The sequence below is a fragment of the Mus caroli genome, unplaced genomic scaffold (genome assembly GCF_978045245.1).
Source record: "Mus caroli unplaced genomic scaffold, Mus_caroli_1 scaffold_2, whole genome shotgun sequence".
NCBI classification, from domain to species: domain Eukaryota; kingdom Metazoa; phylum Chordata; class Mammalia; order Rodentia; family Muridae; genus Mus; species Mus caroli.
The window spans coordinates 41,516,837-41,544,737 of record NW_028227257.1 but is presented as its reverse complement, the minus strand read 5'-3'; the positions used below and the strand labels follow the sequence as shown (position 1 = coordinate 41,544,737).

Below are 27,901 nucleotides of genomic sequence, written 5' to 3'. Positions count from 1 at the left end.
CAGAAGATAAAAGCACTTGAGAAGCTGGCCTGATCACATGAGTTTGATCCTTAGAACCTATATGGAGGGAGAAGGAGAGAACTGACTGACTCTACAATGTTATCCATGTCATGTATGTCAAACATTCACACACACACAAACACACACACACACACACACACACACACACAGAGACAGAGAGAGAGAGAGAGAGAGAGAGAGAGAGAGAGAGAGAGAGAGAGAGAGATATCTAAATGAAGAAAATACCTTTCTGAACTTCTTCCAAATTACCAGGTGGGTGGGTTTCATCTCACTCAGATTTGTTGCAGGAGCATGCTGGAGTTTATGCAAGAGCTTTCGAATTTTTCTTACCCTCAGCTAAAAGCAGGGCATAGCTACCTGAGAGTTCAGAATGGAGGAATGATGTTAGATAAAGAGTTTCACAAACAAGGGAGAAATAATACTCTTTTGTCATCCTGTGACCCAACAATAAGATATTTGAGATTTGGGAAAGCTACCAGCTGATTCTCAAAACCTCCCACCCGCCATACTTGTGTGAATTCACTTATTCTACAAAGTTTCATCACAAATCTACTGTGAGCAGGTATTGAGTTGGGTGCTGGGGGCTGATGAGGACAAGATAGTCTCTGACGTAAGAAGTTTCTGATAAAGAATGCATAACAGAAACAATTATGCAGAAACATGATTTATTTTTCTATTCCAACCACCTGTTCTGTGATATAAGGTGCTAAGCCTGAGAGATGCTGCTATGTGTGCATGCAGGGAGGATTTGTCTGGATGGTTCAATGATGATGGTGTGGAAAATGAAGTCAGTGAAGTCAAGAACAGGAGACCATTCCGAGACACAGGGTAGTAAGAAATCCTTCCAATGCATACTTCACTCATGCTTCACCTATATCATAGCCAGTGTTGACAACAGATGGGAAAAGAGAAGAATCCTTCTCTGTCTTACAGGTAACCTATATGAGAAAGAATCTCAATTAGCCTTCCTGATGTCCTATTACAATTTCCGTCTTTAAAAGCAAAATGTATCTTAGTTTTTACATTTATCCAAATCAACACATGTATTCAATGGACCCCTTTGACTTTTATTTTCATAATCCTTTTCTTTGGAATCTTATATGATTCGATTTTCACTGTTGGTCATAAGGGTAGCTCTGACTTGGGTGTTCCTGGTTTTAGAAATGTGGTCCCCAGTGCAGTGGCACTCAAAATAGGACCCATCAGAGGTTCTTAAAGCATTTAGACCCTACCTAAATGGGTAGATATATTCCAGAGTGGGCGGGGTTCTTATAAAAGACAAGGAAACAAAGCAGAGAGCAGCCCTGAGTAGATATGGAATGTATAAGCATGTTAAGAACTGTAAAGCAAATAAATTTATGATCACCCATCTTGGTGTTCTCTTATAGAAGAGTTCAACAGGCCAAGAGAAGGCCCTACTGGAAGCAGATTTCCAGTGCTGCTCATACACTCAAATGAGCTCCATTTAGGACATGTTTGAGATGTATGCTTACTTCTCCTGTTTTATACCTTTAAGTCACATACAATTTTTCAATCCAAAGATCTGATATTCCCAAGTCTGTTGCTCTACCCAGAAATACAAGCTTCACATTGGAAATAGCTGCATTAAAAAAAATGCTGATGTCTAAGACTTACTCTATACGAATTTAAATAATAGTCTACAAAGTTTTCCTAATATATTCCCAAATGGCTCTTACTTGCAGCCTAGGTTGAGAACCATTGTGTAAGCTGACCTTCTCAAACATTAATGAGTATACCAAGATACCGAGTTCCTGGGGGGTGGCATGTGGGGGAATCAGATTTTGGCTTGGTATATCTGGAATGAAGCCTGAGGTCGAAGCTTTAACAAGATCCCAGATGATGCTATACTGTTGCTCCATGGTCCACATTTTGAGTAACATGAGGAACCTAGAAATAAGATTGTCATTCTGGTCAGGAATATTGTTTCTCTCACACCAGTACAATTGGATAATATTCCCAGTCTCTGGTAGGATACACCTTTTCTGGATATGTACATAAAAGTTGGCTTCTTTGAAATTGCCCTTGTATTTTCCCTTCTCTATTTCTTCATGTTATAAATACACAGCAGGAAGGTCTGAGGCCACAGAGGGAGAACTTAGTATCCCAATACAGGCAAGCTCTCTCAGTAACCAGAATGAACTGAGGCTTTGCTGCATGACTGATGGATCTGACCAGAAGCTACTGGAGACATTGGCACCATGGAATGTTAAGGCGTCTACCCTAAAATACCATCAACCTTTGGTGTAATTCAACAAGCAGGGACTACCTGGGTCTCTAGAAGCAGCATATCTCAAATGTGACATTCATGGCCTAGAAGTAGTTCGAAGTGGGATGCTTTGTTTGAATGATCCAAAATGCAGTTTCTATTTAGTAGATATGGGTGGTGTCCCAAGAATTTGCATCTAACCAGCTCCCAAGTGATGTCCTATCCTTGAGTTGAACTCTTTAAAGTCAGTGAGGGAACATTTGCCTGGAACTTCCCATCATTTTCTTTGACTATTTCAAAGCAGGTTCAGAGATGATTCACTTCTGGGGAATGTACAGAAGACACCAGCACAGAGTGGAAGATAATTTCTTCCCTTTTCAATGACACCAACATAAAATGGAGAACAGAGCTGAAGGAGACACAGTGGAAGACATTTTAGGATATTTGGGGTACTGTGTATTAGGATGCAGATATAAGAGATGGGATGGTGTTCTTGGATAGCTTTGGTTATTTAAAAGAGGCTGGGTGAGGACCCTTTATCTTCAAGCTGCAAACATGCTTTCCCAACCCATGCTGGAGAATGCTTAGTTCTAAATACTGAATCTTCCATCCTTATAAGATGGACACCTTAAGGTAGACAGGAAGGTAGGAATCTAAAGAAGCAACAGCTTTCCTCATCACCACAAGGGCTCCTGAGGTTACTGTGTTGTGGCCATATTGGCATGCAGACAAGCAAGGCCCCTGGGTCTTCTCTATGGCTGGCTTCTGACTACTTTTAGACCCCATCTTTAAGACAACTCCTCCCTTCTGTTTCAAAATATTATAACTCCACTGTACATATTGGATCGATATGGGCATTGGTGAGATGCTTTGAGTTGAAGGCCAGAGTCTCTTTCTTTATGGTTCCTTCCTCTTTGTAGTTCCCTGCATGGAAACTAGATTCAGGGCACACATGTGGAATGGGAGGAGGGGATCCAATAAGTCTTTCTTTGGGACCTCCTGTTCTCTCCTAGAGAATTTTGGGACTACCTCTGTACATACCATCGTTGGCCACTGATTCTGCCCCAGCATCTGTTGATCGTGTCTGTAATCCTGGATATGACTTCTAATTGTGATGTTTGCTGTCTTCCTTTTTCAGTGGTGGTGACAAAGGGTGATTGTTGTTTGAGTTGAGAAATCTTAAACATTGTCATCGTGCTGGAGAAATTGCTCAGTGATTAAGAGCCCTTACTACTCTTGCAGAAGACTCAACTTTGGTTCCCAGGATGACATGATGACCTCACAACCACCCATAACTCCATTTCCAGGGTATCCTACACCCTCTTCTGGCTTCCAGTGGCACCAGGAACTCACATACATACATACATACATACATACATACATACATACATACAGGCACCCACATATACATATGAAATAAAAACAGACCAACCAACTAAAAACAAAACAAAGCAAAAATCCCAAACCAAAGCAACAACAACCACAACAACAACAACAAAACTCAACCCAACGAAAACCACACCAGAAATCCTTCTTCCACATGTAGAGTCCTAGAACAAAGCTGAATTAGGAGCTCCTGATTGGTTTTTGCCAAGACAGGGCCTGGCTGCTGTAAACAAACATCCCAGTGGATTATCTTCTTAGAAGTTCCAATGGGAAGTTATATGTTTGTTTCCCTTGATGGCAGATTTCCTGGGTTTTTTTCTCATTAACCTAAGCACAGGAAGGCTCATTTCCCTCCCTATGGTTCAGAAAATGCTTAGGAAGTCATTTCCTTATCACTCTCAAACTCTCCAGATTCTCCAGCATTTGGTTCACAAAACAAACAAAACAAGTTTACTCCACTCTCTATTAAAAAAGAAAAGAAAATTTTAGAAAACAACAACAGACCAAAACAATCACCATTTCTGGTTTTGAAAATGAAGTCCGCTCTTCCGGTCAGAAAAGCACTGGGGCAGCTGGGGCGCAGGGTCTGCTGACACTCACCAGCTACCCACAACACCCGCCACAGGATCTTAAGACTTCTGGTGAGTGGAGCACAGCTTCTGCTCCAATCCAATTGCACGCTGGACCTGAGACTGCATTAGTTAGGGAAGCAGAAACCGGCCTGAGTAGGGCCACAGGCCTCATCCCACCTGATCAGCGCCAGGGTACCTGGAGCGCAGGGTTGCCTGACACCCGCCAGCTACCCACGACCCCCGCCGCAGGATTCTGGGACTGCTGGTGAGTGGAACACAGCTTCTGCTCCAATCTTTAAACAGTGACAACGATAACAACTAACCCCAGAGATTACCAGATGGCGAAAGGTAAACTTAATAATCTTACTAACAGAAACCAAGACCACTCACCATCATCAGAACCCAGCACCCCCACTTCACCCAGTCCAGGGCACCCCAACACACCGGAAAAGCTAGACACGGATCTAAAAGCATATCTCCTGATGATGGTAGAGGACTTCAAGAAGGACTTTAATAACACACTTAAAGAAATACAGGAGAACACTGCTAAACAGGCAGAAGACACTAAAGAGGAAGCACAAAAATCCCTTAAAGAATTGCAGGAGAACACTGCTAAAGAGTTACAAATCCTTAAAGAAAAACAGGATAACATAATCAAACAGGTAGAAGTCCCTACAGAAAAACAGGAAAACACATCCAAACAGATGATGGAAATGAACAAAACCATACTAGACCTAAAAAGGGAAGTAGACACAATAAAGAAAACCCAAAATGAGGCAACACTGGAGATAGAAACCCTAGGAAAGAAATCTGGAACCATAGATACGAGCATCAGCAACAGAATACAAGAGATGGAAGAGAGAATCTCAGGTGCAGAAGATTCCATAGAGAACATCGGCACAACAATCAAGGAAAATGTAAAATGCAAAAAGATCCTAACTCAAAACATCCAAGAAATACAGGACACAATGAGAAGACCAAACCTACGGATAATAGGAGTGGATGAGAATGAAGATTTTCAACTCAAAGGACCAGCAAACATCTTCAACAAAATTATAGAAGAAAACTTCCCAAATCTAAAGAAAGAGATGCCCATGAACATACAAGAAGCCTACAGAACTCCAAATAGACTGGACCAGAAAAGAAATACCTCCCGACACATAATAATCAGAACAACAAATGCTCTAAATAAAGATAGAATACTAAAAGCAGTAAGAGAAAAAGGCCAAGTAACATATAAAGGCAAGCCTATCAGAATTACACCAGATTTTTCACCAGAGACTATGAAAGCCAGAAGATCCTGGACGGATGTTATACAGACACTAAAAGAACACAAATTCCAGCCCAGGCTACTATACCCAGCCAAACCCTCAATTAACATAGATGGAGAAACCAAAGTATTCCACGACAACACCAAATTCACACATTATCTCTCCACGAATCCAGCCCTTCAAAGGATAATAACAGAAAAAAACCAATACAAGGACAGGAACCACGCCCTAGAAACAACAAGAAGGTAATCCCTCAACAAACCTAAAAGAAGACAGCCACAAGAACAAAATGCCAACTTTAACAACAAAAATAACAGGAAACAACAATTACTTTTCCTTAATATCTTTTAATATCAATGGACTCAACTCCCCGATAAAAAGACATAGACTAACAAACTGGCTACACAAACAAGACCCAACATTTTGCTGCTTACAGGAAACTCATCTCAGAGAAAAGGATAGACAGTACCTCAGAATGAAAGGCTGGAAAACAATTTTCCAAGCAAATGGCATGAAGAAACAAGCTGGAGTAGCCATTCTAATATCTGATAAGATTGACTTCCAACCCAAAGTCATTAAAAAAGACAGGGAGGGACACTTCATACTCATCAAAGGTAAAATCCTCCAAGAGGAACTATCAATCCTGAATATCTATGCTCCAAATACAAAGGCAGCCACATTCATTAAAGAAACTTTAGTAAATCTCAAAGCACACATTGCACCTCATACAATAATAGTGGGAGACTTCAACACACCACTTTCACCAATGGACAGATCATGGAAACAGAAACTAAACAGGGACACAGAGAAACTAAGAGAAATTATGAATCACATGGATCTGGCAGATATCTACAGAACATTCTATCCTAAAACAAAAGGATATACCTTCTTCTCAGCACCTCATGGTACCTTCTCCAAAATTGACCACATAATTGGTCACAAAACAGGCCTCAACAGATACAAAAATATTGAAATTGTCCCATGCATCCTATCAGATCACCATGGACTAAGGCTGATCTTCAATAACAAAATAAATAATAGAAAGCCAACCTTCACGTGGAAACTGAACAACACTCTTCTCAAAGATACCTTGGTCAAGGAAGGAATAAAGAAAGAAATTAAGGACTTTTTAGAGTTCAATGAAAATGAAGCCACAACATACCCAAACATATGGGACGCAATGAAAGCATTTCTAAGAGGAAAACTCATAGCTCTGAGTGCCTCCAAAAGGAAACTAGAGAGAGCACACATTAGCAGCTTGACAACACACCTAAAAGCACTAGAACAAAAGGAAGCAAATTCACCCAAGAGGAGTAGACAGCAGGAAATAATCAAACTCAGGGGCGAAATCAACCAAGTGGAAACAAGAAGAACTATTCAAAGAATCAACCAATCAAGGAGCTGGTTCTTTGAGAAAATCAACAAGATAGATAAACCCTTAGCCAGACTCACTAGAGGGCACAGGGAAAGCATCCTAATTAACAAAATCAGAAATGAAAAAGGAGACATAACAACAGATCCTGAAGACATCCAAAACACCATCAGATCCTTCTACCAAAGGCTATACTCAACAAAACTGGAGAACCTGGATGAAATGGAGAAGTTCCTAGACAGATACCAGGTACCAAAGTTGAATCAAGATCAGGTTAATGATCTAAACAGCCCTATATCCCCCAAAGAAATAGAAGCAGTCATTAATAGTCTACCAACTAAAAAAAGCCCAGAACCAGATGGGTTTAGTGCAGAGTTCTATCAGACCTTCAAAGAAGATCTAATCCCAGTTCTTCACAAACTATTCCACAAAATAGAAACAGAAGGTACTCTACCCAACTCATTCTATGAAGCCACAATTACTCTGATACCTAAACCACAAAAAGACCCAACAAAGATAGAAAACTTCAGACCAATATCCCTTATGAATATTGATGCAAAAATCCTCAATAAAGTTCTTGCTAACCGAATCCAAGAACACATCAAAACAATCATCCATCCTGACCAAGTAGGTTTCATCCCAGGGATGCAGGGATGGTTCAATATACAGAAATCCATCAAGGTAATCCAGTATATAAACAAACTCAAAGACAAAAACCACATGGTCATCTCGTTAGATGCGGAAAAAGCATTTGACAAGATCCAACACCCATTCATGATAAAAGTCTTGGAAAGATCAGGAATTCAAGGCCCATACCTAAACATGATAAAAGCAATCTACAGCAAACCAGTAGCCAACATCAAAGTAAATGGTGAGAAGCTTGAAGCAATCCCTCTAAAATCAGGGACTAGACAAGGCTGTCCACTTTCTCCATACCTATTCAACATTGTACTTGAAGTCCTAGCCAGAGCAATTCGACAACAAAAGGAGATCAAAGGGATACAAATTGGAAAAGATGAAGTCAAAATATCACTTTTTGCAGATGATATGATAGTATATATAAGTGACCCTAAAAATTCCACCAGAGAACTCCTAAGCCTGATAAACAGCTTCGGTGAAGTAGCTGGATATAAAATTAACTCAAACAAATCAATGGCCTTTCTCTACACAAAGAATAAACAGGCTGAGAAAGAAATTAGGGAAACAACACCCTTCTCGATAGTCACAAATAATATTAAATATCTTGGCGTGACTCTAAGGAAGTGAAAGATCTGTATAATAAAAACTTCAAGTCTCTGAAGAAAGAAATTATAGAAGATCTCAGAAGATGGAAAGATCTCCCATGCTCATGGATTGGCAGGATCAACATTGTAAAAATGGCTATCTTGCCAAAAGCAATCTACAGATTCAATGCAATCCCCATCAAAATTCCAAATCAATTCTTCAACGAATTAGAAAGTGCAATCTGCAAATTCATCTGGAATAACAAAAAACCTAGGATAGCAAAAACTCTTCTCAAGGATAAAAGAACCTCTGGTGGAATCACCATGCCGGACCTAAAGCTCTACTACAGAGCAATTGTGATAAAAACTGCATGGTACTGGTATAGTGACAGACAAATAGACCAATGGAATAGAATTGAAGATCCAGAAATGAACCCACACACCTATGGTCACTTGATCTTCGACAAGGGAGCTAAAAACATCCAGTGGAAGAAAGAAAGCATTTTCAACAAATGGTGCTGGCACAACTGGTTGTTAACATGTAGAAGAATGCGAATCGATCCATTCCTATCTCCTTGTACTAAGGTCAAGTCTAAGTGGATCAAGGAACTTCACATAAAACCAGAGACACTGAAACTTATAGAGGAGAAAGTGGGGAAAAGCCTTGAAGATATGGGCACAGGGGAAAAATTCCTGAATAGAACAGTAATGGCTTGTGCTGTAAGATCAAGAATTGACAAGTGGGACCTCATGAAACTACAATGCTTCTGCAAGGCTAAAGACACCATCAATAAGACAAAAAAAACACCAACAGATTGGGAAAGGATCTTCACCTATCCTAAATCAGAAAAGGGACTAATATCCAATATATATAAAGAACTCAAGAAGGTGGACTCCAGAAAGTCAAATAACCCCATTAAAAATGGGGCTCAGAACTGAACAAAGAATTCTCACCTGAGGAATACCGAATGGCAGAGAAACACCTGAAAAAATGTTCAACATCCTTAATCATCAGGGAAATGCAAATCAAAACAACCCTGAGATTCCACCTCACACCAGTCAGAATGGCTAAGATCAAAAATTCAGGTGACAGCAGATGCTGGCGAGGATGTGGAGAAAGAGGAACACTCCTCCATTGTTGGTGGGATTGCAAGCTTGTACAACCACTCTGGAAATCAGTCTGGCGGTTCCTCAGAAAATTGGACATAGTACTACCGGAGGATCCAGCAATACCTCTCCTGGGCATATATCCAGAAGATGTCCCAACCGGTAAAAAGGACACATGCTCCACTATGTTCATAGCAGCCCTATTTATAATAGCCAGAAGCTGGAAAGAACCCAGATGTCCCTCAACAGAGGAATGGATACAGAAATTATGGTACATTTACACAATGGAGTACTACTCAGCTATTAAAAAGAATGAATTTATGAAATTCCTAGCCAAATGGATGGACCTGGAGGGCATCATCTTGAGTGAAGTAACACAATCACAAAAGAACTCACACAATATGTATTCATTGATAAGTGGATATTAGCCCAAAACTTAGGATACCCAAGATATAAGATACAATTTGATAAACGCATGAAACTCAAGAAGAATGAAGACCAAAGTGTGGACACTGTGCACCTTCTTAAAATTGGGAACAAACACCCAGGGAAGGAGTTACAGAGACAAAGTTCGGAGCTGTGATGAAAGGATGGACCATTTAGAGACTGCTGTATCCAGGGATCCGTCCCATAATCAGCTTCTAAACGCTGACACCATTGCATACACTAGCAAGATTTTGCTGAAAGGATCCAAATATAGCTGTCTCTTGTGAGACGATGCCGGGGCCTAGCAAACACAGGAGTGGATGTTCACAGTCAGCTATTGGATGTATCACAGGGCTTCCAATGGAGAAGCTAGAGAAAGTACCCAAGGAGCTAAAGGGATCTGCAACCCTATTGTTGGAACAACATGATGTACTAACCAGAACCCCGGAGCTCTTGTCTCTAGCTGCATATGTATCGAAAGATGGCCTAGTCGGCCATCAATGGAAAGAGAGGCCCATTGGACTTGCAAACTTTATATGCCCCAATATAGGGTAATGCCAGGGCCAAAAGAATGGGAATGGGTGGGTAGGGAAGTGGGGGGCGCTATGGGGGACTTTTGGGATAGCATTGGAAATGTAATTGAGGAAAATATGTAATAAAAATATAAAAAAAAATGGGAAGCTTTGGAGGAGTTCAAGGAAGAGTATCAGGAGGGGCTGCATGGTGAAAAGGAGAGGAGAAAAATGGTATGATTCTGTTTCAATTAAAAACATATATTTTTAAAATGAAATACAACCTAGTAAAGGGAGAAGTCTGAAAAAAATCAAGGTTCTATAACCAATAAATCCTGTGTAATTCCCAAGAGAATTGAATCTACTCAATAATAAACAACTTCACCTATGAAAAAAAAAAAAAAAAAAGAAAATGAAGTCCTAGAGTTCTGCACCTCCTGGTTCCTTGGCTACTCTGGAATTAGTGTTCCATTCTCCAGTCTTCCCTAGGTTAGGTGCACACATCTCCCTTCCCAGGATTTTGTGCTTTAGTTTCAGTGGCAGAGAAGTTGGTGGGAGGAGATAATGACAATAAATAGACAGATTATCAGGTGAATTCTTATGTGAGCACTCACTGCTCTGCAGGCCCAGGGATCTAGAACAGTCAGACACAGACCAGCCACATACAGCCTGCTTTGCCTTTCCTCCTGTCTGTCTCCCCTCCCCAATCTCACTTCTTTTCATTTCAGCTCCAGCTGGAGGGGCAACTGGGGGAAGACATTTATTTCACTCTGTATTTTTCCAAATTCAGAGGACTGCCATCTGCAGCAAGCCCTCAGGCCTTCCTCTCAAATGGATCTGAAAGTTTGCTTTCTTTTACTTTTCTTTTAATTTTTTTAAAGCTCAAGCCAAAGTAAAAAGTAAACGATTTATATTTTCAAACTATTTTTCTTAGATATGGTTTTAGAGGTCAAAGCTGTGATGATGAGATGTTAATGGAGTCTTTTTATGTCTAAAGCTACTGTAGAGGTGTGGGGACAATGTGCACGCTTTGCAAATGCCTCTGGAATTTAGCACAGAGGCCTGTTTCAAATAACAGAACATGAGAAAGGCAAATCTGTTTGCCTCAGCTCACTGACTGCCATTCCCAATGCACATGTGGTCTGTCTTCATTGAAAAGGTTTCCACCGGGCAGGCAGGAAAAGAAGTGCTGCAGGTTTGAGAAGGAAATTGTAAAAGACACATGTGGCTGGCCTCAGCACAGTGGGGCTCAACGAGGGGACCTCTTGAAAGCCACAGCAGCAGTAGGCATTTAGATACAGGCTTACTCTAAATAGGCTATTGCATTGGGGCATCTTCCAGGTGATCCATTAGTGTAGGAATCACAGGATGCTAGAACCTGGCTTTCTGGAGAGCTTCAACACGAAGCTTATTTATCTCATTCCATCTTTGTTACATTTTCCATCTGGAATGCTTTTTATTGACTTTTGTTACTTAACTTGATTTCTGTTGCTCCCGTCAGCATCATTTTTAATGAGAAGTCAAACTTTAGCCAAAAAGCTTCTTGTGTGCTTATAACAGATTTGTTCATTTCTGTTAGCTTATCTTAATTTTATAGAGAAATGGTTTATACCATGACATTTCAATATGTACACATGATAGACTTTGATCATTTTCACCTTGTCTACTGATTTTTCTTATAACCCACATCTCTTTCTGCTCTTCCTATATGTGAGTCACCTTTCACTTTCATGCCCTCCATCCCCATATTAAGCACCTCGTCTTGATGAGACTTTGCTTAACATTATGATCTCCAGTTCCATCTACTTTCCTGCCAAAAAATGTAAACTTATTTTTTAATGGCTGAGTAAAACTACATTATATATAATATATATTATATATCATACATATGTATATAATATAAACATATATAGCACACATACACACAATACACATGCACACACACACACACACACACACACACACACACACACATATATATACTATGCATTTGTGTATTCTTCATCCAGTCTCCTGTTGATGGATTCCATATATTGTCTATTGTGAATTAGTCTTCAAAAGCAAGGATGTGCAGTTATCTCTTCTAAATGCTGGTTAATTCTTTGAGGTATATACCTAGCCATGATGGGATAGCTGGGTCACATGTTAGTTCTGTGTATATGCATGTTAATATGCATATGAATGTGTGTGTGTGTACCTACATCTGTGTGTAATGCAGACACCTGGAGGTCAGAGGACAACTTTCCAGAGCTGGCTTTCTCCTTCCACCATATGTGTTCCTGGGACCTAAGTCAGGTCCTTAGGCTTGGCAGCAAGTGCCTTTACGTACTGATCCATCTCACACACTCCTGTTGGGACTTTTCCCGGAATCTCCATGGCAATGGCCGTAATGTCGGGACTGATTTACATTCCCAGAGTGTTAGGATGCACCAGCATCTTTTAACGTATTTTCTTTGCAGTATTAAAGAGCACAGGATGGTTAAAAGCCCTGGAATGCTGCCCACCAGGTTCTAGCTTTTTCATGTAGATGTTGATAAGGGAAGCTCTTATTTGTGAAAATGTTGGTATAGCATTTTCCTAGTTGTACATTCTACTTTGACAAAAAAAAAAAAAAAAAAAAAAACAAACAAAAAAAAAAACAAAACTTTCAGATTTTAGCACAAAGAAACACATTGCTATAAGTTTCATTCATTTGGTTTATACAAGAGAGTATTTTATAATTAATTGTATAAGTAATTTATAATTAATTTCAGAATCAGAATGGCATCATGGACTCTGGCAAGGGTGCATGAGTATGGGGACTATTTGAGATGAAAAGAGCCTAAGTGAATTATAACCTACTAGCCCTACTTATTAAGGAAAGGGAGAGAGTTGAGAGGTTAATGATTTAATCGAGGAAGCCTAGCTGAAATGTTGGAGATGCATTGAGACCAGGCCATCTTTTCTATTCCTCTCTTTATGTAGTACCATAAAGGACATCTGTCATACAATAACAAGAGCTAATATCCTTTGGCCACTAAATACTCTAGTCACTATGGCCTTGGAGAAGAGAGTCAACAGCCCTAAGTTTCTCTTACCAGGCTTTCTTATGCGGTTATGAGTGTACTGTTTTTCATTGGCTTGATTGCCGATATTCTCTATAGGACAATAGGGATTTCACCAAACCTTAGAACAGTAAGACGGTCGGCAAAGAGGCTGAAAAAAAAAAAAAAAACCAAACCAACCAAACAAAAAAAAATGTTCAGCAGACAAAGACCTCTCTGCCCTGAGATGGAACAAACAGGTTTCTGTGTGGAACCAAAATAAATGCCGAGAGGTGACTACTTGGCAGCATGTCCTTAGTCCCCATCAGCTGAGAGAAATGATAGTTTCCAGATAGCTAGCTGGTACCTTGCACAAAAGCCAAACCCTTCTCTCCAGAATGATGAGCCTAGCTCAGTGTTCTGCGGCAATGGGCACTCTTCAGCTCATCCTGTGATCATTCTGATGCTGGGGTTTACACTAAATGCTGCCATTACTGCGCCATAATGTGTGGAAGTAATTTTGTTTCAGCGTTGGGGACCAGAGAGAACTGGTTTCATGCCTGTTATTAGTCTACATTCAAGAGAAATTCATTTGCTGGAAGAAAGTTATTAAAACAACCTAATGCAATATTTGTGTGAGAAATAATAAAGTTGATAAATTATAGGTGAGCAAGGGCAGAGTTTCTCTGTATTTCCTTCCGGAACACACTGCAGATTGTTAGTATTTATTGTGTTGCAGCTTCTTAGATAGATGGCTTGTCTGTTTGTTATGGGATTAAAGATGCACGCTCTTGGCAAAGAGGCCAAAGCACAGCTGAAAGATCGGACACTGCTAGATTATTATCATGTATCATGAATGGTGTCTTCATGCACATGCACGTGTGTGTCTATGTGTGACTGTCTGTGTGTTCTCAAAGTGAGCAAAATTTGATTTTGTTAAAACAAATCAATTTTTGGTTCACCAACAAGAGGTTCTTTTTTGGGACGGCTGACTCTCACTTGTCTCTTCACACAGTATTTAACACTCTGTCAAAGACAGTCTAAGATAAGTGCACGAGTAATTTTATCTTTTCTTGATTTTTGTGATGAAATGCACTGTATATTTTTTTCTTCCAATTCCTTTGAGAATCTTTTGTGACATTGCTTGATTTTTGGGCCTCTGAAGGAATTTTCCATTATGCAAACATTTTCTCCCTTTGGGATATATACTTTCTTTTAAAAATAATACTTTTACAAATTCCTTTGACAAATTTGTACAGTGTATTTTGATCCCCTGACACCTGCTCCTTTATGTGTAACCTTTTCATTGTTACCTGCCAGCGTACCCAGCTTTGAATTGTTTTATACTTTTCTCATTTTTCAATGAGTTCTGTTAATGTTACCCAACTAATTCTGGGACTGGAGCCTACCCTGAACCTGGTAGGCCCAGGAAGTGTCATACCATCAAAGAAAACTGAATTTCCCTCTTCTAGCAGCTATCAAATGGCAATTGGTCCTCAACTGGTGGTGATATTTAAAGATACCCTCCTCACCTTCATGCTGAGATGTTGTGTGGCTTAGGTTTGTGCATGCCAACTGCTGTGAATCCATGTGTGTAACTGCCCTATTGATGATTCTACAAGCCCTCAAGCCTACGACTTCCCAAACTTCAGCCAGCATGCATAAAATCATCTGAGAATTTTGAGATATATACATTTAGGCCTTCATCTCATAAGTCAGTAGCTCAGGTAGAGTACAAGAAAGTACATTTCTTACAGTCTTTCCGATGGGACTGCTGGTCTGTGGCTGTACTCACAATGGTGTCACTGTGGAAATCAGATGTTTGCAGTTAGTTATATAACACCAAGTACTAAGTGAATTCTTTGAATTCTTCTGGAAGGCTTACTGGCAGCCTTTAGGGGTCTCAAATATAGGATGTACTTTATCATTACCCCCCTTCTTATTTCCTTCCTGTGTCTACTGTCTATGCCTCTTTTATTTTAGGAATCCAAGCTTGAGATCTTAGGGTCCACTTGCCTGACTGTCTCATCTTTAGTTTTTGCTCCCTTGAGTATCAGAACCAGCACAGCTAGCTCATCTTTACAATGACCCTTTGACTCCTCAGTTTGTCACCCACTTGTGTGGTTCTGGGTGCCTTTTCCACACCTACCTTGTTTATGCTGTCTTAGCCACTCCTATTTCTAAAATGCCTCTGGTCTATAGTTGCTTTCTCAACCTGTACCATCTGTGTCCCTTTCTACTTCTGACTCAGATAAAGTCTATTAGAGGTCAGAGAGGGATAGAGAGCTGGGTTACATTATATTAAAGCCTCTGGCCACTCAGATTTACAGAGGACACTTAAAATAATCTAGTCTTCCGATGGGAAATTCTTAGGATAATTTGAGGTAGGCATTAATTCTTTTGTGTTAGCTCCATTCCTCTGTTTCTGAGACTCATTTCCAGCCAACCTTAACTGAACAGAAGTAAAACCACATTCCACTTGCTAGTGTTAGTCTTACATTTTACCCCTTGCCCACACTATCCTTAGAATAATAAGATATTCTTAATGGTATGGAGGTGACCTTTACATTGGTTGAATAAACCATGCTAATTATAGACTTTTAAATTCAATAGGGAAAGAGAAAAGGAAGAGATTACAATATTGGAATAAAACTATAATATTAACTACCAGTTTCTATTGCTGTTTGCTTTGTGTATTGACAAACTTCACTTGCCAAGGGCTAAAAATTGATTTGTCCTGCCTCATTTCCATTATAGTTAAAGTCATTATGTGGAACAACAGTAGCTTTTACCAACAAGGGAAAATGTATCTATCTTCACAATTAACTAGGAAACTGGCATTTAAGGATTTCAGACCACTGTGTCCTTACTGTAGAGAATATAATTGTTAAAGATGTGACACTATGAAATGGCAAGTCCCAAACACTTAGTTAACCTTTTCTGTGCTCTGACAGTAAGGTCAGAGTGTCTATCCCTTGTACTGAGAAGCATAACTATAACTCTTGACTTTTCCTTCTAGCTCATTAGTCAATACACATCTATTGAACGTGGTATTATGGAAAAGAGGTTATAAGAAGAGCACAGTTTCTTATTAAAAAGATCCAGTATTTGAGTTGGGAGAAAAGACACATGGGTAAAACAAAAGGCAAAAGTGAGCATCATGCAAAAAAGAGAGCACATAAGGCTACTGTGCACATCAGGGCAGGGAAACAAGTCTTAGGTGATAGTAAGTGAGGAAGGAAGTGAACTAGATCAGTGTGTGTTGGAGAAAGAAGGAAGGTATCTCTTACAGAGTGCTGGGTTTTGATCTTGAGTCTTTTCTCGAGAGTTCACTGGAACCTGCCTAACATGTGAAATTGGAAGGGTTGGAGGCAGAGGAATCTTTATGATGGTAGTGCCACAGTGATGCCCCAGTTTTGAAAAGATGAACTATGGAGCGTAGAACTACTACAGAGAGGGAGAATTGTGTCTTGCCTGGAGCCGGTGAGGAAGAAGGGCTGGATACAGAGCCATGGTGGGTGAGGCAGCTTGTGATAGACTGCCATGGAATTTTCAGAAAGACTTCGTTAGGCTGTGTGTCCTAAGAGCTGAACTTAAGATGGGAGTCTGGAGCAAGGACTCTGGATGAAGCTAGGACTGCTGGGGGAAAGGAGAAGAAGTGGAGTAGGACAAGGGAAGAATTCAAGGAAGGAAAGGTTTCCACAAAGACGAAGTCTGCTCCTATGGGTGTTTAGAGTTTAAGTCAAACCAGAAGTTTATCCCAGACTGAGAAAAATGGGCGAGGTCTTTGTGTCTATTAAACATTTGTCACCTACAACTTGCCTCCAGGTGCAGCATGAGAAGTAACCGCCCAGGTGTTTCACAGGAGATGGCTTCTGTCTGCTGGAAACGATTCTCCAGAAAGAGGGCAAGTCAGAAGATGGCAGCCAATACTCTCAATAGTTTGGGTAGGAGAGTATGGGTGCCCAGTGGGCGGGGCACTGCAGGGTTTGCTCCTTGGATCTTATGTGGGAATAAAAAAAAAAATAGAGTATTGAGTCTTCTTCCTCCCCATTAGTTCACAATCTCCCAAGCTAGCTATGACACATAATTAGTAAAAATGGTGTAATGTTCTTAATGCATATTCTCTGCCTCCTCTTCCAAAGAGCTACTACTTTCATATACTTATATGCCAAAGCTCCTATCTAAATATTAAACCAAAATTTGGATGTATTCAAGCTAGCATCCACAGCAAAAGCAAAGAGACCTTGGAGGCTAAGTCCTCTCACCTACCTCACAAACCACAGTTCTGCATGTTTGACTTAGGCACAGAAGTTACTGTGTTATTGCCTAGAAAGACCATTAGAGAGGTGTTTTACGTGTTGGAAGACATGTTCTTAGTCTTCTTGTGATATGTGTGCATAAGCAAACATATCTCAAATTATCTAGATATAAATTGGAAAGTATCCCACCGGGAATTTTAATATTCTGAAGAGTCAGAACATATCTTCTAGGTTAGGAAGTTTATAATCTTGGCTGTACTTCAGAATCACCTGGGAAACAAAGAAAATAAAACAATACCCAGACAGATTAAACAGGATCTTAGGCGAGGGAGGAAGTGGAACAGGAATCAGCATGTTTTTAACCCCTCAGAAACTGGGAAGGGTGCTATAGGACTTCAATCCCAGCATCCTGGAAGACTAGGCAAGAAGATTATGACTTCAAGACCAGGCTGAGCTACATAGCCAGACCCTAAAATCACAGGAGACAATAATATATAGCTGGAGTATGCTTTCTGTCAATTGATCATTATGCGAAAGTAAAACCAAAACAAGATATAAAAAGAACCTGGAATGCAGTGGATCAAAGCACTAGCATTTATTATTCTCTGTTATCTAGCATCTATTATTCAGACTGGCTGACTGGTACTTATGGTCTAAGTTGAGTTTGCTCGTGTACTTAAGGTCAGTGGATAGGTCAGACAGGCTTGCTAATCTTGGCAATGTTCTCACAGCAAGCTGTTTAGTCAGTGATCTAACATGAGACAATGGTCTATGCTCCATGTGGTGGTACATCCCTAGATTAACTGAATATCTTCACGTGGATAGCTTAGAAGGATTCCAGGAGACAGAGCAGGAACATATACAGTCTCTATTTCTAAGCTAACACTTGGCAGATCTACACTTTTGTCTTAGTCTGTTCATACCAAGTCAAATGGTTAACCACCTGACAGAGAATAAAGGGACCCTAAAATTAGGAAGCTAAGAGAATCCATTGGGAGAGGTCAATAAGTAAGACCTATAGTTCAATTTAGTATTTAGACTAAACTTTTTTTTTCCAGTGAGCTCTCAATTTTATTGGTCCCTCAGTCGCCAGTGGTTCCCTCCTTCTTTGCCTCAGTGCCTCAGAACTCTGGTGTCATTAGTCTCGGACACCACTTTGGCATCCACGATCTTACAGGTAGTTGTCTTCCACACAGTTTGACTTTATGGTCATCAATGTGCTGAATATAAAACCTGAACATTTCATTCACAAAATAACTGAAAGATTCCTCCACCTACACATACCCTTGTATGATTAGCATATTTGAATTTGACTTATAGCCATGGGATAGACAAAGATACATACAATACATATATGTGTGTGTGTGTGTGTGTGTGTGTTTCTTGAAGTGAACTGTATTTTAATATGCTTGGACTCTGGTTTTAGTTCACAGAGAATACATCCACAAACAGGCAGCCAGAGAGATGCACCCACTTAAAATTCATTTTTGTTTGATGAATTACTTACGGAGCATTCGTGTGACCTGTTAGCCACTGGAGTATGTTCTGAGAAAATCATTATAGACACCTAATCTTTCTCATTTGACAACCTGTATCCTAAGAGCCTCACCATATTTCAATCCTACAGAACTGTGGCTCTGAGTGGGAGGGATTGTCATGAAGGAGAAAGTCCTCAGCATCTCTTATGACTGCACTTGAGAAAGTTGCAAGAGGCCAGAGCTGCACACTGCCTGTCATTCACTTTCCAGTTATTTTTCAGAGTGAAGATTAAAGGTCTTGTTGTGTCTTTATGGGTTTTTCCACAACTGATAATAAACACCATCTGACAATCCACCTTTCCTCCCTACCTTCTTTGGCCTACATTGTAGCTTAGTCAGAGTCATCAGTCCCTCAAACCTGCCTCTGTTATTATCCCCTTTCAAACTTACCATATTCTCAAGAACTGATCAGAATGCCTGGGATCCTATACTTTGCCTAGGCTGAGCAACAATTATAGCTCACTGTCAGACTCGCATCCTTCAGTCTAAGGGAAATGCCTGGCTTTTCTTAGTTATGAATTTTTGCCACGTTTTTGATCCTCAAATCTGGCAGGTGAGCTAACTCAGCTGTTTGGACTGCTTGGCTCTGCTGGTCCCTAACAATAGGCTAAGCAGTCCACCTAGTCTATCCATAGTGAAAGCCAGCCCAGAAAGATGTGCAGGGGCATCTGCAGAGTGAACAAAGTAATTAGTTAATATTCCAGAGTTTTAGAAATAAGAAACAAAAATTGAACATCTTACATATGCTTAGAATCCAACATTTATCCATTTAGCTAGTTTAAACAAATCTCACTTTGCAAAAGTATTTGAGAATTAAGAGATATCTTCATCCATTAAAATCTTATACCCCGTGAGGACAGACTACCAATATTGAGTGGCTTTTCTATGTCAAGTGCAGACATTTCTGATGGTAGAGTAGCTGTTCCATCTTTTCTGCATCTACAGAAAGCAATATTAAACGCTAGGATATAAGCTCTACCATTTTAGGTCCTCATAGAGCCTTATCTAAATCATATAAGTTTTCTTTGGTTCTGTCTTCACACCCATAAAGAGGGAAAACAATTCAAGGTACCATTTTAGTCCTGACAGGGTTTCACCAGATTCTTTAGGAAGGGCTTGACAACTTTCTGATGGAATGAGATAGCTTTAAAATCTAGATAAGCAAATTCAACGTTTAAGAACAAATCATTATTCCCTAACCCGTTTGTAAGTCGAGGCCAGGACTACCTTCCTTCCTTCACCCAAATGTAGTTGAGAAGCTAATTCTTGAGGTACACGTGCATGTCCTGCACATGTTCTCAACAACTGTTCATGCTATCTGTGGCCCTGAGATGAAAAAACAGTGAGAACAGAAGTGTTTATCTCTCTCTCTGACTGGTTTTCATCAAAAGGATGTCTGTCACATCCTGCTGTAAATATACTTACCCAAAGGTTTCCTTCAGTTCTACCCTGGGGCACATATGAAAATTTATTGCTGGCAGGAGTGGCTTCAACATGAACAACTTGAGTGGTTCAAGTTCTGTCCTGGCTAATTTTATACCTTAATTCCAAATTCCTGAAGGAGTCCTCAGGAAAATTGGGTGCAGTCCTCACTGTTTAGAGACCTTAACAAGTAGAGAAGAGGCCTATGATCTATTTGCTTGTGATTTAACTTACCCGTTGCCATCTCTGGTCTTTTCCTTGCTCATGTTTGAAGACCATCCAGCCTCAGGGAAGTATAAAGTGAGCACTTTCATAAGCTCCGTCCCAAGCAAGAGTATGCCTGTCACACCAGTGGGCTAACCTGTTTAAAACATTGGCAATGATGGATTATTTTCAGGTTTGTCTTCCTGAGGTTCTCAGCATTGAAAAATGCTTTCTTTCTGGCACTGCACTTGCCTGTCCTCCTACACGATGAAGCAAATGTCTCCATGACAGATGGGCCATGCTGCAGTCCTTAGAAGTCAGCAACCTGGATGCTTATCACAGCAGAGGGAAAATACTCTCAAGAGCCCTCCATGGAAGCCAGTCCTTCTCTCAGGCCAAATGGCCATTATGGGGTCTAACCTGGCTGACAACTCCCTGTGGGGAATGACTGCATTTGACTGTGGTCCAGTGACTTTCTTGCTAAAGAGAAAACAATACTGCCCAGGACCTAGTTCCTTCTAGCCACACCTCCTTTCTCACTTGTTTTCATTACCTAGAGGTATGGTCACTTCCAAACAGAATGGTTGAAAAGCGGTGATAAACATTTATTTTCCTCAGCTCTATAACTGGACTCTGGTGGTTCTTTGCTACACATGTTAGTAGGTGAGAAGGATCAAATTAAGGTCAATGGTTCACCTCTAAATTGACTTATTCCCATGGCAGCTGGCTCTCAAATGAAGTACCCATCTTTACTTGAATTTCCACATGACGTGAACTTGACTCCTCACTACAAAAGGACTGCTTCCAAAGACCAGCATCCCATGAAGAAAATGTGGGCAGAAGCTATCCTGATTTCTGTGACCTAATCTGGACATTGCAGGGTCACATCTGTTATTTTACCATTTTCTTCAAGTGTGTGCAATTTTAAAGAGCTGTCCAAGTTCAGGGTGAAAACGCTATAATTCATAGAGGATAGGTATGGACAACAAAGCTCATCAAGGTTGCACAGGGAAAGAAATATTGTGATGACTATCTGTGGAATATGAAATTTGGGCTCATTCCCTCATTGTCCCAGGCATATTCTCTAGTAGGGCTTGATTTTGATGTCACCATGGTATTCTTCTCTTAGGTATCCATGTAGCTCCCATTGTCACTTCCTTTACATCTTCACCAAAATATTTTCTTCTCTGTAAGTACTTCCCTAGACAAGATGTAAAAATGTAACACATTTTCCAGGTCTGCTAATTTTTTTTAAAAGTTCTCAGTATGTAGATTCTGCATGTTTGTCATATCTTGTTATTTGTTTTCTCTTCCATTAAGTTAAAATAGTAGCTTCCACATAAGCATGGACTTTGTTTATTTCCTGTATTGTTCTTTCCTTGGTGCTAGAAGATTATCTGATAATGGAACTAGGACACAGTGACTACGTGCTTAAGTAAACCAATGTACAGCTTCCCTAAGAAATGGCACTGAGCCTGGGCCCACATTTACCCAGTTTATTATATGCTAACACATATCTGACACATAGAGATATGTGTCAGACATATCTCTATGATAAAATTATTTCAATATTGATTATTAAAGATGATGGATTAGAATACCTTGATTTGAGAGGCGATCAGCAATGATCTACCAGCATTCCACTTCTTATCACTGACTGATGTCACCTCTCCTTGCTCCCCTACAGATATGCAGAACTGACTACTATGTACATTCAGTACTATGTACTCTGGACCACAGTGCTTCTGAATAGACCTAGGAATTGTATCAAGAAAAAAGAGAAAATCACAGGCCATACCCAGGAGATAAGATGTCACTCTAGCAATGAACCGGTAGATGTTTGCTTGCTATTCCTTCGACATTGCCTGTCATCTGAGATGACTGACCTGAAAGTCAATTGCAAGTTTGCCTTTGCCTTTTCCCAGTAGGGATCAATGTTCACAACTGATGTACAGTGACTTAGAAAATGGAAAGAAAACATTTAAAAAAAAACCTTATCATTACCTCAATTATTATCTTATAGCTGATTGGGTAATCTTACTATCCTTGGGGAATGACCTTTCTCCTTTCAACATTGTTCATGAAACAGACAGTCACTGCTTTTGCTTGTTAGCACATTCTGCAGAAGTGTCTGGAAGAAAGTAGTGACATTTCAAAATGGATTAATCAAGGATGCTTTAAATTGGATGCGTTCTTGAATTTCATTTAAATGTTGCTTGCTATAGATTACAAGTTGGTATCAGGCTGGCATGCCCTGGACCCCATTATCACACATAAAATTCCAAAGGTTCACAAAGAATCTGTGCTAAGATGATCTTAAAGGACAGTTCTCTGCATGTAGTGATTAATAACATTATTTTCAGCTAAAGGAGAAAGAAATAAGGTCCACCTGTCCTAGCAGTTTTAACCTGGTGGATACTATGATAATAGTGGCCTAGATACATCATCTGAGTCAATTCAGCACACAGACTTGCATTATCTCTCCCTCACATATACAAGGATGCTGAGTCCAGAGATACCTAGCAAGGGTGGCCTTGTTCTCTGTGTTTAGGGCTGTGTGGGACAAATGGGATCCCAGAGTCCTGGCAGGGATTCTGCTTCCTTAAGCAGGGGTTATGAGAATGAAAAGACTTCACATGCTTTGATTCCTTCTGAGACTAAGGAAGAAGAATATAGACTACTAATGTAATTTATGGACAGAAGCACTTGGAATTTAAATGAAGCAACGAATGGCCCCTTTGATTGGCATTTATATTTCCTTTTATAGAGATCACATTGAGTAGTGTTATAATTTGTGACAGTTTTGATTGTAAAATATATGGGACTTTAAGCTCCCTGGAAGAAAGAAGAGATGATTAATATTAATAATGAAATACTAAATACAAAACAGATATGAATAATATGCTTTATATTTATATAGCTATTGTCTTACCTTGTTGAAAAACACTATATGCTTTATTGTTAGAACTTCAATAATAAGACACTATGTTATCTAAACCACATAAAAGAAGGCATTCAACCTAATCCTTAAATCCTATTAATTTCTTTACTCACATTACAGAACAAAAATGACAGCCATTTGACTTTACTATTCAAACTGTTTTCAAAGCAATGTGACTGATTAAAGACATAGATTAAAATTCAAATAACTTGGTTAAAATGTTTAGACACAAAGCCATTGGGAGTGTCAAGAAAGGATGTGGAGATCTAAAATAAAGAAATGATAAATATAAATGAGAAAACAGGCAAAGAAAAGTAATGTTATATCAAAGATGTGAGCATGCTTCTTCGTGTGTGTGTGTGCGTGTGTGTGTGTGTGTGTGTGTGTGTGTTGTCACAGGATGCTGAGCGAAGCACCTCTGGGCTGTCAGCAAAAATACAGTTCTAATAAGAGTCTGTATTGTTATGGGGGAAACTATTTCAAGAGAAAAAGTACATATCTTAGATTATATCTAGCACTTGGAAAATTGCAAAATGTTTTATCACCTCCATTTCCTACCCCTTCTCTTCCCTCCCCATAACCATAATCAGGGCCAAGAGGAACAAGGCGGAAAAAGATATCAGAAACAGATGAGCACTGTTTTCAACTCAATGCAAGCTTCGTCTTTACATCAAACTGGAACAAATCAATAGGTACAGTAAATGCCATAGTTAGTGGGTTTTCATTCAAAAGCTATTTGAAATACTTCAAATAAAAACATAGTGGATACATGGTTTAAAAATTAGTGAAATGTGGATGAAAAATTCTGAAGCATGAAGAAACGGTGACCCCAAAAGGCATCAGTTTATACATTGTATTTAGGAAAATCCTTAACTGTTTGAGGTGGGATTCAATTTGAATTGGTTGTATTTTAAAAAACAGAGAGAAGAGAAACTATGAGCAGCTACATAGTTTATATCACTGTGACCATTCTTCTTAGAAAAACACCTGTCCTATTTTCTAAGATGTGGGAGAAGCTATTGACTTGATTTTGTACTTAGGTTGATTGAGTTGTCTTTTGGCCCTGGGATTCTGATGACAGATAAAGAGACAGCCTCTCCCCTTCTATTCTTTCTAAGTTTGTGGTGGCTCTTGTAGTATAAACCTCTGATGTTGTATACCTTATCTTTTGTGAATATAACTTTTAACCTTTGCTTTATAAGTAAGCTATCCTTAATCTTAGCAAGCAGGAGGCAGAAGCAGGCAGACATCTGTGAGTCTGATGCCAGCCTAGTGTACATAGTGAGTTCCAGGATAGCCAGGGCTACAAAGAAACCCTGCCTCCAAGATAGATAGGATAGATAGATAGATAGATAGATAGATAGATAGATAGATGATAGAGAAAATGAAATGAAATGAACTAAATAAGGTATCACAAATTTAACAGCTTAAACTAATAGTTACTGATTCAGAATTATGTGGGTTTGCAATTAAGGCTGGTAAGCCAAGATATTTGGGGCTGTTCTTGCCTAACTCTCCTGTGCTGCTGCAGGAACCCTGGCAACTGTGCTCTGGCTGAGTACACTGGTATGACCTCACCCACAGGTTTGGCAGGCTGAAGGCCGAAGTGTACCTTTTTTGTACCTGCCTTCTCCAGAAGGCTAGCCTGAACTCCGTTACCTGCTTATTTAAGGGTGTAGCAAAGGGCAAGAGTCAACATGCAAACTCCTGGCAAGCTTTTCCTCGAATGTCATTTGTTTCTGTCCCGCTCACTGCTAAAACAGCACATATATCTTAGCCGAGAATCAAGGAATGAGGAAAAGGACATTCGTTACAGGCAGAACTTGTAAAAAAAAAAAATGCATGATTTCTTTCCCTTTGCATCCTACAACAAGTTCACCTTTATTGTTGGATGGGGAAGGGAGGGACCACCTTTTCCTTACATACAAGGTAGCTTAAGGAACAGAACTGCAGCTGCAACTTTTTACAAAACATCCTTTGTCCTCTAAGGAGGTCAACTGTGGGTCTGTGTGATGATGTGCTTTGAGAGAGAGAGAGAGATTCGTCTCTCCAGCTGATGTGACAAAAATGAGAAACCACATGATACAGAGAAACTAGGCAGCTGGACATTGTGGCTATGAAAGCATGTGCATGCATGATGATGATGCATGCGATCAACTCACCTGTGCTGCTATGTTACCCAGTTTTCTATTTCTCCAGGCAAAGGGTAAATATTGAATAATTATTCAATAGGCTTTTATAATTCAATTGTGAAGAAAAATGGTTCAGTTAGTTTTTATTTATTAATTTATGTGACCATCCAAAGGCATTTTTTACCTCACGCAGTGCCTTCTATTGTTTCTGACATACTCTTCTGTGACCCTGATGGCAACACAGAGATGTCCTTACACTACGATCTCCCCAGCTTTCATGTGGTGCCATTTTTCCTGCAGGGCTCACTGCTGCAGAGGCCACTGATAACTGGAAATGCCCTTTGAAGAGCCTGGGATACTTAAGTGATGTTTCAGGCTCTGTCTCAAACCAGTGCTGAAACTGCAAGTTCCTGTGCTGCTGAAGCTGTAGGTGCTTCCAGTAGTCTCAAAGCCTTACAAGGGATTCCATAATAACCACCTTTTTAAGACAATAGTTTGGTTTGGGTTTTGTTGTTGTTGTTTTGGTTTTGGTTGTTTGGTTGGTTGGATGGTTTTTCTGTTGGTTTCATTTTGTTTATCTCACTCAACAATTTTGATGGTCCCAGCTCTGGATCCTTGGTATCAACTGTATCAGTTACCCAAGGCACAAAATATACGATAACAAATAACCCACAATCTCCTAACTCTATCTGTGAACTGGTGCTTATGGCACACATGTTCCTGTGGGAAGTTGTTGTTAGTGAGGAACCTACATTATTTTGACTATATTCTCTGACATATCTAGGTGACATAGCTCCATGCCCCATCTTTGATAAAGAAGGTGGCCTAGATTTGAGAGAGAGAAGTAGAGAGAGCAGCAAATCACTCAAGTTTTCTTGAGGCCTATGCTTAAAAGAAAAAAGATTTTATTTTAATTAAAAAATTTTATATATCTGAATAGTCTGTCTACATGTGCACCCAAAAGCCAGAAGAGGGTATAGGATTCCATTACAGATGGTTGTGAAACACCATGTCGTTGCTGGGAGTTGAACCCAGGACCTCTGAAAGATCAGTCAGTGCTCTTATCCACTGAGCCTTCTCTCCAGCTCCCCACAGTTTCACTTCTATTTAAAGAAATTCACCCGGCAAATTAAGATTCAAAGGCTGGGAAGTAGACTTTACCTCTTTATGAAGATAACTGGAAAATGTCATTACAAAATACATATATGCTATTAAGGACATATGGAGCTATCTGCACAACCGCTCTAACTACCACACACTCAACAACTCTGAATCCTGGGGAACAAGTTTGCAGCCCAGACCATTCCAAATGCACTTCAGAGAGATTAATTTGGAGCTCTTTCTAAAAAGGTAGAAGATGAATTGACTTGGGTGGGGATATCAGGGGTTGGTGTAACCATGGATGTGGCCTTTGTTTTAATGCATGTGATATATCATGAGGGCACAAGACAGGGATAGCAAATAGGCTGCATGCTGTGTGATCGATTTGTAGTAAATGCCTGGAGTAAGGTGCTGGAGAGAGTTATGTGGCAACATTTCTGGGTGAGCCGAGCCCAGAGCCTAGAGAGATTGACCATGTCCACTATGGTCACTGGAGGGAGAAGTGATGGCACCATGATGGTATAGGCTGCCATCTCTGTTCCATCAAGAGCAGTAGACATGAGGTCAGAGTCCTCTAGAAGCAATTAGTACAATTAGAAAGCACTGCTTAAGGGAAGCTGTGAATGTCAGAAAATTCGCAACATTGGATTTGGATTGTCAGTGAATTGTTAGCTTATTTCTAAGATCATCTATTTAAAGAGTGGGCTTAAGTATTTTATAGATCTTTGTCATTTTTTTTAGCACACATACATAATTTTCTGTTACTTTTCAATATAGCAAAAGATACGCCAAAGCATAGAAGCTATAATAGACTCTGTACCCCGACATTTGGTATATTATACCAGCCATCTTTGACTTATGAATCTCATATCCCAAGAGCCCAATGCCTGCCAGAGTGACAGATAGCTTGCATACTATGTGTGCTGTGCTTTTCAAGCACACGCATGGCCAATGCTGAATGTGGAGTTTAACTCTTCACAAATGCAGTAGGGGATGTTTTCTTTTTCATGATTTTGTGGACAGAATATTTTAACATAATTCTTAGCAACTTTTTTCTAATTCATTAAGTTGAGAATTTGACCTTGTCTTCATAAATACTCTATAACTCCTTTCAGCATACATGGATTTACAGTGTTGCTGTTCTCCTGCTTTGGAGCCACT

The 27,901-nt window shown here is 39.9% G+C and overlaps 1 long non-coding RNA gene across 1 annotated transcript in view; it reads left to right on the top strand.

Annotated features, from left to right (window-relative positions):
- Positions 1-24,195, top strand: part of LOC147005800 (uncharacterized) — a 72,988-nt gene extending 48,793 nt beyond the window's left edge. The window contains exons 3-4 of the long non-coding RNA XR_015044843.1: positions 22,254-22,398; positions 24,098-24,195. This is a non-coding gene — a long non-coding RNA (uncharacterized LOC147005800). The remainder of the gene's footprint in view (positions 1-22,253; positions 22,399-24,097) is intronic.
- Positions 24,196-27,901: the final 3,706 nt, after the last annotated feature.